We start from the raw sequence: 18,724 nt of genomic DNA, 5'->3' as shown, positions 1-18,724 counted from the left end.
AATCAACAAAGGTTACAAAAAGCTTCAATTTCTTCCTCCTAGCTACGTCCACCAATAGCCTCAAAGTTACTATTTGCTCTACACATCCCCTCCCCGCTTGACTTCCTTCTTGCTCCCTACACGGCTTAAACCACTAAGACGAGCACATAAGACCATATCGTAAATCTTAGCTATACTATTAATTACATTATGCCCCTGTAATTACCTGGAGAAGCCCTACTTCTTCGTTTGAATATTGTATGCATCTTTGCTGCTATCCAACTTAATGGGTAAGAACAAGACAAAAACAGATTATTAAATAATGTAGCAATTAGCATGATCCACTCAAACGGTAACATTTTGAACAAACCTGGGGGTAGACCGTCAGGTCCATGCTTTATTGGGATTTAACCTTTTTACCTGAGCCTGTACCTCAGCTGGAGTAATTGGATCGTCCAATACAGGTATAGTTACATCTGAATGAAAATCGTCTATATTAAGACTGCCTACATTAGGAGGGTTAAATATTTGCTCAAAATATTCTTTGAATTGCTCATCACTCGGCTTAGAGTCTGAATTACTTGGTTGGGTCCTCTATGATTTAGACCTTTCCAATCAATTGCATTCCCCCCAGATTCCGAACCTGATCCATTTTTCCATCTCCAACAATCTATGCCCATCTACTCTGGGCCATTATTTATTAAAATGTTCCTTCAGGAATTCTTCATGAAGATAGCTACACCAGTGGGAGGCACAATCATAATAGAGTATTTTGCTAAGGCGTAAGGCTGACAAATCTTATATCCTCATTCTCTTATGCTAGCGCTACTCTGTTGGCCACTAAGCTTAGTACAGAAACACATCACCGTCCCTATCTTTTTGAAAACTGAATTGACGCCGTTTAGGTCAAGGTTCGATTGAACGTCGTTGGATATGTCACTATACTCCGCTCCAATGCTATTGCCCAACTCTGAATGCTTCGTAACTTAATCGACTCAAGAGAGACGGAAGGAGGTTGCAACACAATTGAAATAGGAGCATGAATCTGATGAGGTTAAACTAAATCATTATCAATTTACATTGAACAAAATCGGTGGAGTTAAACTTAACCAGCGCTTCTTTGATTACGATTACATGTGTCAATTTTCAGAAATCCATTCTCTCCCTCTTCGAAAGGTCTTTCTGCTCTTCCGTAATAAGAATAAGTGTTTTTAGATTTTAATTTAACCAGACAAAACACAAAACCAAATATAGCTACAGCATTGTTCATTGGGTTGGGTGTTGGGTATCGTGGATTCTGATATTATAAAGGGGTACGAATCAATCAACTAGGCCTAACTCGTTTCTGTGAGCTCTCTAATGGAAGTTCCCTCCCAACCTTGGGAATTCCATATCCACCCATTACAATACATCCATTACTACATTCACTACATTTTTTAATCTTTTTCTTGGATTTTACTTATTGGCTAATTGGCTTAAACTGAAAATACTCGGAATGCGGCCAGGAGGGACATAACATGCTCCAAGCAAAACACCTGGTATACATTTTAATCTGAACCATACTTGTGAGGCTATTTTGAGGTAGAGAGACTGAAAGCCAGATGTGATCGACCCCGCATCCAATTACTCTTTCTGGGCGTACAACATTTTACACAGTAAAGAAAAGACCTCATTACTCATTATCTCCCATTAAGTATTTTCATTAGCCCTCAAAGTTCAAACTGATATCAGCTTGGCGGTGTAAGGAATGAGGATACTTTAGAAATACTGTCAAATATTCGTTGTAATTCAGAAGTTGTCCTTTTATTACATTTCGCACAGCAAGTAATTATTCAGCTTGCTAATCTAACCCTTCTGTTAACTCACTAAAGTTAAGTACATAGTTTGAAATGCCAGAATAGCTATACGCTTATGCACAGTTGTGATTCGTTCCCATTCTTACTTTCAGTGAGCTCATAATGTGAAAATACATTTCCTTAATTTCTGAAGATATGTGGAAGTAAAGAGAAGGTTTTCTTAACTTCGAGTCCTGAATTCCCAGTCAAGATTCTCAAGAGGATCGTCGCATCCCTCGCATGTGTCAAAACTCAAAAGGGAGCCATCTGTTCAAAACAAACCGTTCTCCACGTGAAGCAAGTAAATAGGCTAAATCAGTTGTACTACCTATTTACGTTGATAAACAGTAATTTAGTAAGACAGTTATTAAAAATATATTGATAAGGAAATTATACTCATTAGTTTAAAGTAAGTAGATCTTATATAAGTGGATTAGCTAGTTTAGTGGTAGCTTAAGGTGTACCTACTAGGTAGTACCTACTAGTATTTGGTAACCCTTAGGTAACCTAGGTTTACCTACTTACCTAGCCTTAGTTAGCTACCTAATTTTCTGTTATACCTACCTATGCTAGTAGCTCTTGCGGGGTTCCAGTCTAAAGTATCCGGTATGGGGTACCTGGTGCTTGTCAGTGCACCTCATGCGGTGTACTGTAGGCATTAGGCTTAGGCATTTTTTTTTTTTTTTTTTTTGACTTTTAATGGTTTTATCAGCGTGTTTTCAGCCCCTAGCTGCAATAGACCTTTCGTTCCTTTTACTGTAGTACCTCCTTTCACATTAGGTATCTTCCGTCTTAATTTCCTCCCTCGTCAACAGGTTTTTCTCCTGTTTCACCTGTCAAACCTGTTAGCCTTCCTAGGTAGCTACCTACTGTCAATTCCAATTTCAGCACCGATTGACCACATACCTACCTTAGTAGGTCCCAGTGCTTGACCTTTGGCCTAAATTCTATAGCCTTATAGGTACTCTGTTTTTTTTCATCTGTCCATCCGCCTGTGGTGGTTTTTGTTTTTTATGGTAACACTAGCGTCCGGGCCTTACTTAGAATAATTCAGCTACAATTAAGTTGACATTAAGGTATTAATCTATTTAAATTTCGTATTATTAAGTTTAACGGTTATAACCTAAATTCGCATACAGTAAAAATTATTAAAAACACCTTTTTCAGTTGCAAATGTACAACCAGATATTCTTTTTTTTTACCTTTTAAAACTTTACAAACCATAAAACTTACACATAAGGCTAGCTTAACTATCTACAAAGCCCGGGGACGCAGTGTTACCCATTTACAAAAACATCCACAGGCGGATGGACGAATGATTAAAAAACAGAGTTTATAGGCCTAAGGTACCTAAGCCCTATAGTAACTATTTAGTTAGTTTTCAATTCAGTCCAGGGGAACTTAAACCCCCATTCCCCCCAGCCAGGTCAGGCATGGCACTTGAAGTCAGGTTAGCTAGCAATGAGGGATCAGGTCTACTTAGGTCAGGACATATATAGTAGGTACTAGGTAGTACCTAGCCTAGCATTCTATGAAAGGTTAGATTTTGCCGTGGTAGATCTAGCCTAGGTATTAACTCCTTACTTCCGCTTTCGGGCATTTCTTTGGAAAAGTTCCCAGTTTCCTATGACCTACTAGTAAATTGGGTTGCCTTATTAAGAAATTTACCATTGATTTTTTTTTGGGGGGGTTGACTGTTTACTAAACATGGCGGCAATAAAACATTTGACAGCCCAATTCCCCCTAATGGCTTCCGTAATTCTTCAGGAACGTTCCTTGCAGTCTTTGTGGAGTTTATTACCTAGAATTACCTTTGCCATTTTTAATTGAATTTCTGGTAGATCTACAGTACTACCTATTCTTTGCTTGCGGGCCTTTAGACGATTGGCAGTTGTGGTTTCCTATGCAGGTTTTTAACCTCCTTGAACACCGATTTTAAGTAATATTTATTTCGGACAACCTTTAATTAGCCTTTTTAACCCTGTTTGGCCAGTAACTTTAAACATGGCGGAATTACATTGGACGCCCCAAGCCCTAGTGGATGCGTATCTGCCCGGTTATGTTCCCTTGCAGGTCCGTTGTAGGAACTCCAAGGAATAATATCCGACCTTACACCTGGCTCTGACGTTACGACCCTTGGTACTTACAACCTTTTACTTCAGACAGTTGACCAGTTGAGTTTACCTTGCCTCGCGCCAATCTCATGAAGAACTTCTCATCACTCACAATTTTGCAAGCATCATTTGAGTTTACCCCTGCCCTATCTGGCAGCAATCATTTGGTTTAATTAACTGTACCTGTAACCACTGAATTGGGCCAACAAATTTAACCGTAAGAATATCCCTTTTGACCATGCAATGCGGGAGAAACCTAACCCCTTGGGGTAAAACTTCAATGCCTGATTGGGTACGTAATATATACTATTACCCCATAAATGATTTAAAATTGTTTAGTAGAAGTACCCATTTATGGTAATAGTTGAATAATGGAGTTGTACATTACTTACGTACTAATAGGCACTCTCTAGCCAAAGGTTGATAGTAATACCCTACCCAGTACCTTGGCCTTTCCTAAGGCTCGCTTAGTACATCCATTCTGACGTACAACCAGTGGTCGGAACCAAACTTGGTTGTAAGTAGATAGTTACCTTGTATTATGTGAAATTTAACTGAATTTGCTCATTGGCTACCTCTGCCCCCCTACCTCCCTCATCCGCTCCATTAGGGTAAATGAACTGAGCGGCGAACATAGCACCCACCAATTCCAGGAATGCCAGTCACCTTCCCGAAAAAAGCACTTGAATTGGGCGATGCCAGTGAGCAATTAGTCCAAGAGCCTTTTTCGGGAAGAGTCTGATGTGTCACCGCTCAGTTTGTTTACCCTATGTTAACTGGCTTAAGCTATTTTGTGGTAAGGAAAATCATTAACTTTGTCTGTAAAAGCATAGGAAGCACTGCTCGAAATCCTCACTCAGGCTACTTGCATTACACCAGCTTGCCCTCTTTTTTTTCTTGCCTTAATGCAAATGAAATGGTAAAACTTGGGAAGTTTCAGATTACATTCAACTTTCCCTGTCAGATAATATACTTAGCGATAGACTCCGTCCGTCCCCGACAGAAACAAATTCAAAGTTTCGCCGGACAACCACACTACAGATAGGTCAGGTTGATCCCTGCCCTCCCGCCTGCCGCTGAGGGTTGGCAGGAATAGGACAACTATTTACCGTTTTAAGCCCAGATTTTTCTGTTTTTTTCTCCTGTCGCAGGGGATAAACTAGTAACATCTGTTGCTAGTTCCTCCTGACTTTGAATTTTCGCAATTTTCATTACGCCGTTGGGGATTCGGATTTTGGACTGCTATTTGGGTGACGTATTGGATTCTTTTGGTTTGGGCATAAATAACGCTATTGGTGGACTGTTTTTTTGGATTTTTGGCTTTGGAATTCTTTCGGAATTTTCATAATGTCTGGACGTGTAGATTTCGTTCATAGTGAGTGGTGGAATGAGAATTGGCTTTTTAGTTGAGACTGCGAAAGCTTCGGTGGTATCCCAACACCACTTTGTAAAAAATTGTAGGAGGGAAATGTATGCTCTCAAGTTGAATTACATGTTGATGAGTGCAAGAATTTGAATGAGGATGGAATGGGAAGTTGCTTTTAATTATTCCTACCTAAGAAAGTTTGGAGAGAGCATTAGGGCTAGAAAAGAGCCCCTTCCAAGAGTGTAAGTAGGTCGGATCCTCTAACGAGCCAGTTAGCGGGACTATATTGCCTATTGATAACCCCTATTGTTTTCCTCCATACAGCTTTACCTTCCCGATTTAATCGGACTGTCGGCAAGCCTCAACATCTGAAATTGTTGAGTCTGAAAGCTTTCGCTTAAGCATATGAACAAAAAATTAAAGGAACTGGAAGGTAAGTGTCAAGTGGAAAGTGTTCCCAGTGAAGTGGAGGGTGCGTTTCTGAATCGGCTCTGTCTCGCTCCCAGGGCCTACGAACCTCTTTCAAGCTCCCCAAGACCACCAGTGGGAGAAGAAACTGGTTCGAAAAGGCGCCCAGGGATGTTTCAGAGATCCCAACCGGTTTCAGGGCTTCCCCTCGGCAGAATCCCCTGTAGTTCCGTCCCGGCCTGCCAAGGATAGGTCGTTGGAAAGACGTCTGAAACCCCGTGTATTGGCAAACCCCCCCTGGACACCGAACTAGCCCTGGTCACTTACCACAGCCCGAACCATCATTTATTAAAACTTTTAACCATATCTTTGGTTAAAATTAAACGATCCCAGTGTTGGGCCAATCTCCTGGCTAACCAACCCTCGGTTACCTAGTTACCCACCCCACGCGCTAGTAGCCCTTGGCCCTCAAACGGGCCGTCCACCTGCTCTCCTCAACGATCAAATCATTAAAATCGTTGTCGCAGGTGGCTTTTTTACAGATGTATTCCACAGCGAACTTCCTTTTGGAGGGGGGGAGAGGGGGGCCCGGCCTTCCATTTGCAACCTTTGATTTGATTGAATTTGGTGACCGAAGTTACCAAAATCCCTTTGGATTGCGGTTGGATTTGCTTCTTAATTACCTTGGTCATTAAGACATTGATTTCTGCACCAGGAAGAAACAACACAGGCCTTACGACAACCGACTACTGCATCCTCGGCCACGACAGTTCACAGAAAACGACGAGCGGAGGTTTAACAACGTATCGCTTGTGCCAACAATGCAAGAAAAGGATGAGTTACCCCTATTTGACACGATAGTCATTCCTTAATGGCTTAAATCCCTGGTAAGGCGCTGTACAATTTCTAATGTAAAGACCGGAATTTTGGAATGATTCCAGAGTGGTCTTGGACCAAAGATGGTTAAGGGTTCATTCAACCTAGGTAAAGGTCTCGGTATTAGAGTTAACTGAGATTGAAAGACTAACGTAGATTTCAAGATAAAGACCTTAGAGACAGTGCTCATTTAAGAGGGAACTTGGAAAAGAGTAGCGCTGACATCGAGTAATGACATCTCTGTTACCGTTTTAATGTCAAGATTATGTGAGGATAGATCGAGCAATCAGTGATAAACTGAAATTACTCTCGTTCTGTTCCAGCTCCCCTGCCTGTTTTCCAGAATCAGCCCTTTACCCGGTGCTGGGTGTTAGGGGATCCGCCAGAGCCACACAGGCAAGGATCCGCGTCCCCCCTTGGCGCGGAGCAGGCAGTGTGTTGCAGCAAGGTTCCCTTCCCTCGATTGGAATCTCCTGTTACCGATTTTTAGTCAAGATTATGTGGAAGGATAGATTTCGAGCAATAGGGATCCCTGAAATTACTTAAATCGTTCTTTTCCAGCTCCCCTGTCCCTGTTCCAGAATTTTTCCAGCCCTAAACCGGTGCTTGGGGGTTTATGGGGATCCGCAAGCCCACAGGCGAGGATCTGCCGGCCCCCCTGGCGCGAGCAGGCATGTTGGCAGCAGGATTCCCCTTCCCTCGATGTGTGGTTCTCAGGATGATAAAACCTTAAGTCAGAATATAAGACCGAGTAGGGATAATAAAGGCCTACATATGTTAGTTTAGGAAGAGAATGCCAGTCTTCTTCTGGTCGGTTTTCCTATTAAAATAGTAGTTTTTAGAGCCAGTGTCCTTAGAGCATCTTTAGGCTTTTTCCTCTTCGAGTTCCGTTGCATCAAGAAGCTTTTAAGCCAGGTTGGTCTTTCGATAAAATGCTCCTTCGTCTTTACCGGTTACTTTCCTCTACGTAAGGACCGATACGAATTGTTAATATCACTAATTCTTCTCCGTTCAATGCATATTGGGAACTTACCGATATTCATTATGAAGAAAGAAATCGAATAAATTAACTACGGTTAGCCTAGTATTTCACGATATGTATTCCGTATGTCATAACTTCAGTAGCCTGGCCTAACCTAAAAGTAAAATTCGCTTTGGTACAACATATCCCGTAGTTTATTTTTTATATTGGCTAAACGCCTGTAAGGCTTAGGCCATTCTTGAACTTTCGGATAATTCCAATACAGGTTTAAATTGAAACGACGAGGAATCCGATCTGAGGATAAGTAATATGAAATGTATCGACCGAAATGTACCCGATTCCGGGATTCTGTCCGGACTAAAGGCATTATCCATTGTATATGTGTATCATCATAATTGGCGTAGTATAAACACTAAACCTCGGCAGTCATTCAACGCTGGAATCAGGCTGATGAACGAATAAACGGGTTTGCGTCGCCGTATCCATCTCAATTCTCTGCCTGAATTGACTAAATGACCTACGGTAACAACACTCTCACTTAATGCAATTTGTCAAACGTCTTTAAAGGAGGACGTGTCTTCAACTATGTTGGACATTTAATATAGTCAAAATGAGGTATCTATCTTGGGGCATATAATCAGGATGTCCAGATATAATGACCTGTTGTATTGTAAATGACGGTATTCCATACGTTTAACAAAAGACTATTGCCGTCAAGTATTTACATTGAAGGCTTAGTCAAATTACAGTTACAAATTATTACCAGGTCTATATCAATACAATGACAACTGAATTAATATTAGGCCTAAAAAGTTAATTTATTACCTTAATATTATTTTATTACCTGGTTTCAATTAATTAACAATTACACTAAAAGCCTTCCGTCAAACAAGGGCCACTATTGTAAGGAGGTGTGGTTTAGACAGACAAAAGGAAATGCCGCTAAGTCTTTAATTTTTTTTTTCCTCCTTGGCTCAATTCACCATATCACTTGGTTCTCGGTTAATGGTTTTTGTCCTAGTTAGCATATTAATGAATATCCTGGATAAACTTAAACTTATGGAAAAAGGTCATACTGTTCGTCTTACATGTAATTTAAGGACCAAAATTTGACTGATACTTCTCCATTGAAAGCTAAGTTTTTCCCGTCGAGCCTCCTTAAAGGAAAATGGCGTTAAATTTAGGAAATTCCGTTCGTTTTTCACTCGTTTTCCATAGGTATTACGGAACCTTACACCTTTATATACGTTATTAATCCTTTTGGGTCTGTGTGAAAACATACCAGTAATGAAAGCCCTTCTGGCTATTTATTTCTTCACCAACGGCGGCGTTGGAATTCATAACATAAGCTCGGAAACTTCTGTCCAGGTTGCCTGAAAGGAACCGTAATTTTGCCTTATTAGGCTTCAGCCTTGCATTTATAAACATGAATACCGGTAATTACCGTCCCAAACGCGAAATGAATACAATAACCGGATGTTTTGGCTAAATCGGATTCGATTACCTGTCAAGACACGCTGATCAATACAACCTAAAGTGATGTTGTTATAGGAAAGTCGGGGGCTCTATTAGCAACAAACGGTCTCGTTCCGGTTTGGGTTCTAAAGCCTGTTACGGAAGTTTATACAGTATGGATCGTTTACGATAATAAACCCTTTTAACTTGCTGCAATTTGCGGAGGTGGAGATATTAGAAACGATCGTATTTCTCTCTCTCTCTCTCATCTCCCCTCTCTACAGGTCTCTCTTCTCTCATCTCTCTCTCTCTCTCTCTTTTCCCCTGATTTTATCTCTCTCTCTCTCTTTTCCCTGATTTTATATTCTCTCTTTATCCTAGACGAAATTGTGGTTTCTCTCTCTCTCTCTCTCATCTCTCCGGTCTCTCCTCTCTCTCTCTCTCTCCACTTCCGATTTCATATTCTCTCCATAAGGGTCTCTCCTCTATTTTCCACGCTCTCCTAACACGGACTCAATTGTGCAACCAGAGGTTTTTTCTTCCTTTCAAACTTTTTCAACTTTCTCAATTTCCCTTCAGAAGCTGAACTTTGGAGCCTCCTAGGTCCCAATACTCGGCCTTTGCCTAAAATTCTATTTTTAACCCAACAATCTTGCTGTCTGAGTTAGTATTAGGAGTTTTGGGAAGCGAATATTCGGAATTATGGTATAGGTGTTCATTGGGATATGGATATATCCATCAGAGGATTTGAAGTTATTAGGAAAGATTTTAGAAGGGAACAGTCTGGTTTTTTTCTATCTGAAGGGTATTCTTCCAAGTTTTTGCCACCAGGCCCCAGAGTACCGGGACAGGCAGGTACAACACTACAAGAGAGGACATCACTACGGGATCGCCGACAACGTTGTCTCCCCTCCTACATGATAGGCCTACGGGCACATGGAGGTCTCAAAGGGAAAAAAGGAAAAAAAAAAATTTCCCTTCCCATACATGAAAAAAAGGGAAGGCCGAGAGCCACATGGGAGGTCTTTCAAGGATTCCCTTTCCAATCCATGAGAGGCAGAGAGGCCACAGGGAGGTTCTTCAGGATTCCCCTCCTACATAGGAAGGCCGGAAAAGCCACATGGGAGGTCTTCAGTTTTTCCTCCTACTCAGGTGAGGCACATAGCCAGCTGAGAGGATACCCAGGTCGTATCCTTCCGCACTCATGGAGTTTTGGGACCCTTAGGGTAGAGGTGCAAAAGGGAAGTTTTTCCCTCCAACATATGGCAGGCCTTAGAAGGCCACACATGGGAGATTATCCTTGGACGAGGTACAAATTGAAACCTGAAGACTGACTTTCCGCAGTACTCATTATAATTGACTGACAACCTAGTACAGTGGAGGCCCGGGCCCAGATTTGATTCCCCACCTCCAATTAATGTTGGTTAATCGGGCGAGTTCAGGTGTTCCAGGGTGGGTGTATTTGCAATATGAAGTGTGTTATTGTAAAACTAATTGTAATAAAGCTGCCTGAAACACCCTGAATGATTCCCCCCTCCTCCCTCTCATTACCCAGAGTATTGATATGATTGGACGGTGAGAGGGCCAGGTGGGACCGGCCGGCCCGGTTAGGCAGGGCTACTACGGTGGTGTGGTAACTAGGTTAACGATGGTGTTTGCCAGGAGAATTGGCAACAAAACTGATTCGTTTATTTTTAACCAAGGAAATTTGGGTAAATTTTTAATAAATGGATTGGTTTCGGGCGGTACTTGCCGGGCTAGTTTCGTGTGTTCAGGTAAGGATTAAACAATATTAGGGTTACAATAAAAATTCATTTTTTCTTCGTCTGAATTTCCTCTTTCTAAAAGGATTGGAGTTTCAGATTACTTTGTCGAAGACCTTTTCGAAGAGATCTTGGCAGTCTCCCCTTCATTTGACTCAAAAGCCCTAATTTGGAATTTCCGAAGAATTATCCCTCCGAGAAGAGAAGAAAAGGTATATTCAGAAGCTCCTCGCCTGCCCCTCCGGATTGGAAAGAGAGACGTAGCCTACGAAGATGTTAGAGGGATATGCAGAACCGATTTATCTTTTCGCTAGTAGGAGTTCCTTAAGTCTGTCCGCCTAGAAGGAAGGATAAGGATTTCTCACCCGATCAAAAGATCCCTCCTTTAAGAACTATCTTTGAGAGCCTCGGACGAGGCGCCTTTTGCCAGAACCTTGGCCCAGCCAAGACTTCATGCTAACTGTCAAGCCGCAACGTTTCACGAATCAAGGCGACATATATATATAAGGGAACTTCTACTAGAAAGAAAGGGCACAATTTGACATGTCCGAATCGAGGAGGTAAAATTGGAACTCCGAAATTTCGGAAAACCGAACTCCTGGAATGGAGGCGGCAAAGGGGGAAAAGCTGATGGCCTGAAGCGCCTTTTGAAGGAAGGCGCCAAAGTAACCCCCTGAAGATTCCTGGAACTCTTTGGCGATGCGAAAAGAAGTTCTGAGCGCCTGAAATGAGGCGGGTAAAGCCTCCTCAAGTATAGGGAAATTTTTGGATTGGCGCAACGCGAACTGAAAAAGCCTGAGTGGCTAAAAGGAAATATTTAACTCCTGGAGAAGCCTAGAGCGACTTGAATGGGAAACATTTAGAGCGCACTGGAGAGCCTTAGAACGCCTCAAAGGAAAAGCCAAAGCGCCTAGAGAGCCTGAGGCGCCTGAAAGAAGAAGCAAGCGGGGCCTAAAGGGAAGCCTTGAGGCAACCTGAACGGGCGCAAAGGCCTTGAAGAGGCCTGAAGGCATTCCGCGGGGGCCGCAAGGGCCCCAATGTAAAGGCCTGAAAGCGGCTTAAACAAGACGTAAAGCGTCTTAGAGCGCACGAAAGCAGGCGCCAAGGATTGTGCAATCGGCCGAAAAATACAATTTGGATGATTAATCGGCGAGTTTGAAGCGGACTTGGAGGCTCCTCTATTGGGAATTTTTCTCAGATCATTTCCTCTGACAGGGTCTCTAAAAGGTGTCGGCACACCTTGATCGTGGCCTCCTGTCGGAAGGGAATTGTCATTGAAAAAAAGAACAGACCATTTAAGGACTTTACTCGCTGTTAGGGACAAACAAGTTGTTTTTCGCACAGGGCGAAACCGTCGTCTTGTTACAGAGGGCCTTAGGTAAAAGAACAACATTCGGCCTCTCCCTTGGCAGGGCTCACGATGTTTCGGGCACCAAGCGAACCGTAGCCCCTTGTCAAGGTTTTTGCAGCCGGTGTTGCCTACAACCCTGTTTTTTGGCAATCCGAGAGAAGGCGTCCTCCGTTCGCACACTCTTCTCCAAATAAAAACTCCACCGGAATGGAGGAATGTTTTCGTACTCTTTTGAGGAAACAATGGGGCGGTCTTCTGATTAATAAGATTATTAGGCAGCCCTTCTTGTTAAAGAATTTGGAGAGGTCTCTGAGTCTGCTGCCCCTCCTTCTCCTCGTCCTTTATTTTCGGTACGAAGGCTGCGGAAGTCGTCCTCTTTCTTGAATGGATGCACCGGACCATATTCAATGAAGGGCTTTGGCAGTCGGTCCGGAAATTGGCTTAAAACCAATAGAGGGAGGCGGGAAGGACTGTGGTTCCTGTCCCCCTTCCAGGCTATTTCAGGGAAGAGAAAGGAATTTGTATGCACAGGAATTCTGTGGGACTTTCTCTTCCCTCATCTTTGGCTTGAGGGCGGACTTTCCTTCGACCTTGGTGGAAATTTCGGCAAGGAGCCTCACTTCCATCGGCCAAAACCAAGCTGACAATGTCCTGAATGGACCATTCTCCTTTTAAAGGGAATTATTCCTATGTCCCTTGGAAGTTTTTTAAACTTCCGAGATTGGTCCCTTGGGCTTTGACCAACAAAGCGCAAGACCCTTTCAGTTTTTTGGGGAAGGGGGGGGAGGGACCACCAAGTTCTTGCAATAGTTGGTTTTTGGCCAAATGGACAAGGCAGTTTGCAGACGACGCCCTGAAGTGGCAATCCTTGTCGGGACAGGAGTAATTAAAGACGAAGGGCTTCTTTTGGTTTCAATTCTTACCAAAGGCATCTCTCCATTTAAAGAGGGCTCTCTTTTATACGCCCCTCTGTCTAAACAGCTTTGTTTCCTTCTCAATTGTAATAAGGACTTTCCCATACGCTTACCTGAGAAGGCAAACACAGGATTTGCTGGTTTTACATTCTGCTAAGAAAGCCTAGGGACCAGCTGCTTCCTGTAAACTCCGAATTAGGGACTCCCAAGAACCTGCCACGCCCTTTCGAGGTACAGCTTTTTAAGCCGAGCCCCAAAGGAAGAGAGGAGGAGAGAAAAGAGGAAGATCTTCCTTAGAGGTTCCAAAGGAAAGAACCGCAAAATTGAAGGATTTCCGAGTCCCATCCAATCACCCAGTAGGGGGCCAGATCTCTTCTGGGATTCTCGGAAGCATGGGCTTCAATGAAAAGCAGAAGTCTTGGTCTCTACAAGTGGCTGAGGGAAAGGATACCACATTCCCCTTCAAGAACAGAACCCTCCATTGACGACTGGACTCCGAGGGAGCTGTTCAGGCAGAGAACATAAAGACCCTGTAAAGAAGAGAGATCCTTCTTGGGTTGGTTGCAGGCAAATGTTGGAGAGGGAGGGCCATCGAGGTAGTACAGGATCCGCACATCCCGACGAGGTTTTTTACAAATCGCCTATTTTTTTGGTTGTCCGAAAGCCTCGGGGGGGTTGGAGGGGCCGGTCCTTGGAACGTTGAGTGCATTGAATTCGCTTTGTGGAGAAGACAAAGTTCTCCATGGAGAACCTATCCAACTCAGGTTCTTCTCTGCTCTCCCGTCCGAGGAATTGGATGGTCTCCCTCGACCTTGCAAGAATGCATACTTTCACGTCCCCCTTGCATCATTCGTCGAAGAAATTAATCTTCGAAACTTCATTGAGGTGCCAGGGAAGGATTTATCAGTTTCAGGGCTTTGTTGTTTTTCGGCCCTCTTCTGACCGGCTCCTCATATGTTTACAGGCGTTGATGAGAAAACGTAAGGCAAGATGGCTAACGAATCTGAAAGGGGTGAGGATAGCTCTTTACCTAAGACGCTTGGCTTTATAAAGGAAGAGCGCAGACAAGACAAAACGTGCTTGGAGGACTTGGAGATAGCTCTCTTCAATTGACCAGATCTCTTCGGATTGCTTGCTAAACCTCGAGAAGTCTCACACCTAATCCCCCAAGTCAGAACTATCGTCCTTATCTGGGGATTCGGATGGATTTCTCGGCGGGGTTTTCGAGCGCTTATTCCATCCCAGGAAAACAAAAATCTCCGAAAGGGTTGGAAAAAAAATCTTCGGTCTTCCAGAGAAAGAACGAAGCTCAGCGAGGGGAATGGCCTCAGTCTTACTGGGGCACTCTTTCCTACGCTGGAGCAGTTTCATCTCTTCTTAGGGAGACCTGCAATCATGAGACCCTTGCAGTTCCATCCTCAGAAGGAGTTGGATAAACAGAAGAAAAGGAGATGCTTTTGGATTAACCTTTCCTATAGGAGAGAGTATCAAAAACCACTTACCGAGGTGGTATTTAGAACCAACTTGAGAGAAAAACTGAAGGAGTGTCCTTGGCCCTTCAGAACCCCTCAACCCTTAAGTGTTATTTTCTCAGACGCTTTGCGGACACTGGGGTGGGGAGCAACACTAGGGACCGAAGGAAGTGTCAGGCAGTTTGGTAACGAAGAAAAACAGAGGGCCTTGGCACATAAAATGCAAAGGAACTCCTTAGCAGTGCACTTAGCACTGCACAGTTTTTCGAGAAACGAAGTCAGAGGCGTGGTGGTCCAAGTCAACTCGGACAACACCACGGCTCTGGCTTATATAAGAAAACAAGGGGGACACACTCTTTCTCTCCCTTTACCAACTAGCAAGGATCTGTTGATATGGGCAGAAGAAAGAGGGATTCGACTCCTGACGAGGTTTGTTCAAGGAGGGAAGAATATAAGAGCAGACAGATTGAGCAGGAAAAACCAGGTCCTTCCAACAGAGTGGACCCTTCATTCACAAGTCTGCCAGCAACTATGGTCTCTTTGGGGAAGCCTCAAGTGGACCTGTTTGCAACATTCCTATCCAGGAGGATGGAGAACTTTTGCTCGTTGGGGGACGATCCCAGAGCCCTATCCATAGATGCCATGCTCATGGATTGGAAGGGCATAGACGCTTATGTGTTTCCCCCATTCAAGATGCTGGGGGAAGTAAATGAGAAAGTTCGTGTCCTCGGAGGGAATGAGGATGACATTGATCGCTCCTTATTGGCCTGCAAGAGAATGGTTCACAGAGGTACAGGAATGGATAGTGGACTTCCCCAGATCTCTTCCCGAAAGGACAGATCTGCTCAAACAACCCCACTTCGAGAGTATCACAAAAATATCCACGCTCTCGCTCTGACTGCCTTTCGACTATCGAAAGACTGGCCAGAGCGAGAGGCTTTTCTCGCAAAGCGGCAAAAGCAATTGCTGGAGCAAGGCCCTCAACCATGCGGATATACCAATCGAAGTGGGAAGTTTTCCGTAGATGGTGTAAGGCAAAGAAGCTGTCCTCCTCCGATACCTCTGTGACCGAAATTGCTGATTTTCTTTTGTTTTTACGAGAAGAATCTCATCTGGCAGTGTCAACCATTAAAGGTTATAAGAGCATGTTATCAGCTGTGTTCAGGAATAGGGGCCTGAACATAGAGAAATAACAAAGATCTACATGGTTTAATTAGATCATATGAAACTACAAAATTAAGAACTTCTCTCACCCTAGTTGGAATCTGGATGTGGTTCTCAAATATCTTATGTCGGAGAGATTTGAACTCCCGATAAAGCTACTTTCCGGGACTTCTTGACTAGAAAATGCATTTTCTTAATAGCTCTCGCCATTGCGAAAAGAGTGAGTGAGCTGCAAGCGCTTGACTCTAGAGTGGGTTTTAAGAAGGATTCAGCGTGTATTGTCCTTTAAACCTTTATTTCTAGCTAAAAATGAAAAACCCCTCGAGACCTTGGCCTAGGACTTTTGAAGTAAAAGGCTTTTCTCAATTAGTTGGAATGAAATGGAAAGAACTTTATGTCCTGTGAGAACTTTGAAGTTTTACCTGCAGAAGAAGAAGCAGTTGCAGGGTTGCAATCAAACTTTATGGTGTGCAGTTAAAGACCCTAGAAGAGCTATGTCAAAGAATGCCTTAGCATTTTTTGTTAGGAGCATCATAACTGAAGCCCACATGAGCTGTGATAGTGAGGCATATAAGACCTTAAGGGTAAAAGTACACGAAGTACGTGCAGTCGCTACATCATTGTCGTTCAACAAGAACATGTCAATGAAGAACATCTTAGCGACCACGTATTGGAGATGTAACTCGTGTTCGCCTCACATTACTTAAGATGTGAGAGGGTGACATATGAGAAATGCTTCTCTCTAGGGCCCTATGTATCAGCGGATACAGTGCTGGGAAAGGAGAGAAGACTGATCCTTAATATTAATTTTTTTTGTCCTTATATTTTATACTGTGATTTAAAAATTATTGGAGTTGAGTTTTTTAGGTTGTTTGAAAGGTGTTTTGGGGATACGCCTTTCAATCATATTTACTAATCCACGGTTAGGATCGGGTGATCGGGATCAGTATTTTACTCCTTTATATGCAAGAGGCATAGGTATATTGTCATGTAAGTGAATAAGACTCCAGTGACAATTGCCATTAGGTTCTGTTGAGTAAGTGGATAAGACCCCATTGACAGTCCTTTTCAAGAGTTCTCAGCCATAGGGCACACCCTCGCTGAAGCTTTTGAGGCGAAGCAGACTTCTCAGCACAAGCTAAGAAATCTTCCGCCTAAACAGGTAGGAACTAGGGTATTATTAATTAACTTGTATTACCATACAACATATGTTGTTTACCTATTAGGTCAGTAATTAGCTGTCTCTTGCCCTCCGCCAAAGGTGCCAATCAGCTAAGTATATATCTGACAGGGAAGTTGAATGTATGAAAATGATATTGTTATTGTACAATAAAGTTTCATACATACTTACCTGGCAGATATATACGATCGTATGGCCCACCCAACCTCCCCTCAGGAGACAGGTGGAAGAGAAAAATCTGGCTTAAAACGGTAATAGTTTCCTATTCCTGCCACCCAGCGGCAGGCGCGGATCACCTGACTACCTGTAGTGTGTGCGCGAAATTTGAATTTCTGTCGGGGACGACGGAGTCTATAGCTAAGTATATATCTGCCAGGTAAGTATGTATGAAACTTTATTGTACAATAACAATATCATATTTCTACTGCAGCCTGGTTCCTGCTGGTCGGCAACCATAATATTTGCCCCTTTATATTTAGGCTGCTTGAGTATGTTTATACCTATGTTTATGTTGACGATAGACTATGGACTATCATTTTTTTGTTTTTTTGTACATGAACTTCCCTGGCAGATATATACTTAGCTATAGTCTCCGACGTTCCCGACAGAATTTCAAATCTCTCGCGGCACATGCGACAGGTAGGTCAGGTGGTCTACCTTACCGCTGGTGGCGGGTGTACGAACCAATCCCCCTTGCTTGTCAGATTTTTCTCTGTCGCGGGAACGATAACAACTGTTGTCGGTTCCTCTCGATAGTTTTTCGATTCTCGCTTGTCTGGAGTTAATTTGGACTTCTTTTGGTGACGTATTCGCTCTGTTTGGCTTGGCATACGCTAATTGTGGACCGTTTTGATTTTGATTTGTATTTTCTTTAACAATGTCTGACCTAGATTCAGTAGCTAAAACTTCTGTTTTGTTTAGGGTTTGTGTGATTGAAGGATGTAAGGTGAGGTTGCCGAAAGCTTCGGTTGACCTTCACACGGTTTGCATGAAATGCAGGGGGAATGAATGTTCTTTTGCTAACCCTTGTAGTGAATGTAAGGTGTTGAATGAAGAAGAATATAAGGCTCTCTCTTCTTATGTTAGGAAGTTGGAACGTGATAGAGTACGTAAGGCTTCCTCTAGAAGTTCTAGTAGGTCTAGAATGAGTGAGTTGGATGTGGATCCTAATACTAATGTAGAAGTAGAACCTTCTCTCCAAGTTGCAGCCCCTGCTCCCCGCACCGAAGCCGAAGATTTCGTCTTCGGAGGCGGCGGCTTTTAAGAGCCACGATTCTATCTAGATGGATCAGTAAGATTCGTCAGTTGGAAGGTAAGGAGAGTGTTAGTGATCAGTGCAGTGTCCCCAGTGTTGTGGAGGGTGCGTCTGACCGGCTCCTTAGTGCCTCTAGGCCTAGATCTCTTCCAGACTCCCAGTTCCAGTGGAGTAGGAAAGTCGAAAGCCGCAAGAGGGCTAGGGAGAACCCCCACCAGTCAGGCGTCCCCTCGGCAGATCCTGAAGTTACGCTTCCAGCTGCCTCGGATCGCTACAAGAAGGAGCTCCTACGCCAATGCTTCTCCTCTTCGTCGTCTCCCTCTCCGAAGAGAGGTTGGAACTCCCCGGATGCGTCGCACCCATTGAAGAGGGCTTGGAAGGCTCCCTGCAGTCCTTTGGCTTCTAGTCCGGAGGTTTTCCCGGAAGAATCGTCGTTGGAGGCGAAGAAACCCAAGAGATCCTGCGATCGTTCTTCTTCTCGCGCCCCTCGTTCTGCGCCCGGTTCCGAGGAAGAACAGCAAGATTCGCCTACTAGAGTTCTTGCGGGACTTCAAGCTCAGATCACGGCGCTGGCAGACTCTCTAGCCTTTAGATCGCGTAGGAAGAAAGA

The 18,724-nt window shown here is 43.5% G+C and overlaps 1 protein-coding gene across 3 annotated transcripts in view; it reads left to right on the top strand.

The window, feature by feature from the left end:
* Nucleotides 1-1,924: 1,924 nt before the first annotated feature.
* Nucleotides 1,925-18,724, top strand: part of LOC135194997 (ATP-dependent RNA helicase DDX51-like) — an 87,648-nt gene continuing 70,848 nt past the window's right edge. The window contains exon 1 of one of the 3 annotated variants that reach the window (XM_064221266.1): nucleotides 1,925-2,111. The gene's annotated coding sequence lies outside the window, so the exon portion shown is untranslated. Of the gene's footprint in view, nucleotides 2,224-18,724 lie in introns of all 3 variants that reach the window. The other 2 variants (XM_064221265.1, XM_064221264.1) reach the window with 2 other exon arrangements.

Source organism: Macrobrachium nipponense, chromosome 15 (genome assembly GCF_015104395.2).
Source record: "Macrobrachium nipponense isolate FS-2020 chromosome 15, ASM1510439v2, whole genome shotgun sequence".
Classification (NCBI taxonomy): Eukaryota; Metazoa; Arthropoda; class Malacostraca; order Decapoda; family Palaemonidae; genus Macrobrachium; species Macrobrachium nipponense.
This window is presented reverse-complemented; position numbering and strand designations above follow the sequence as displayed.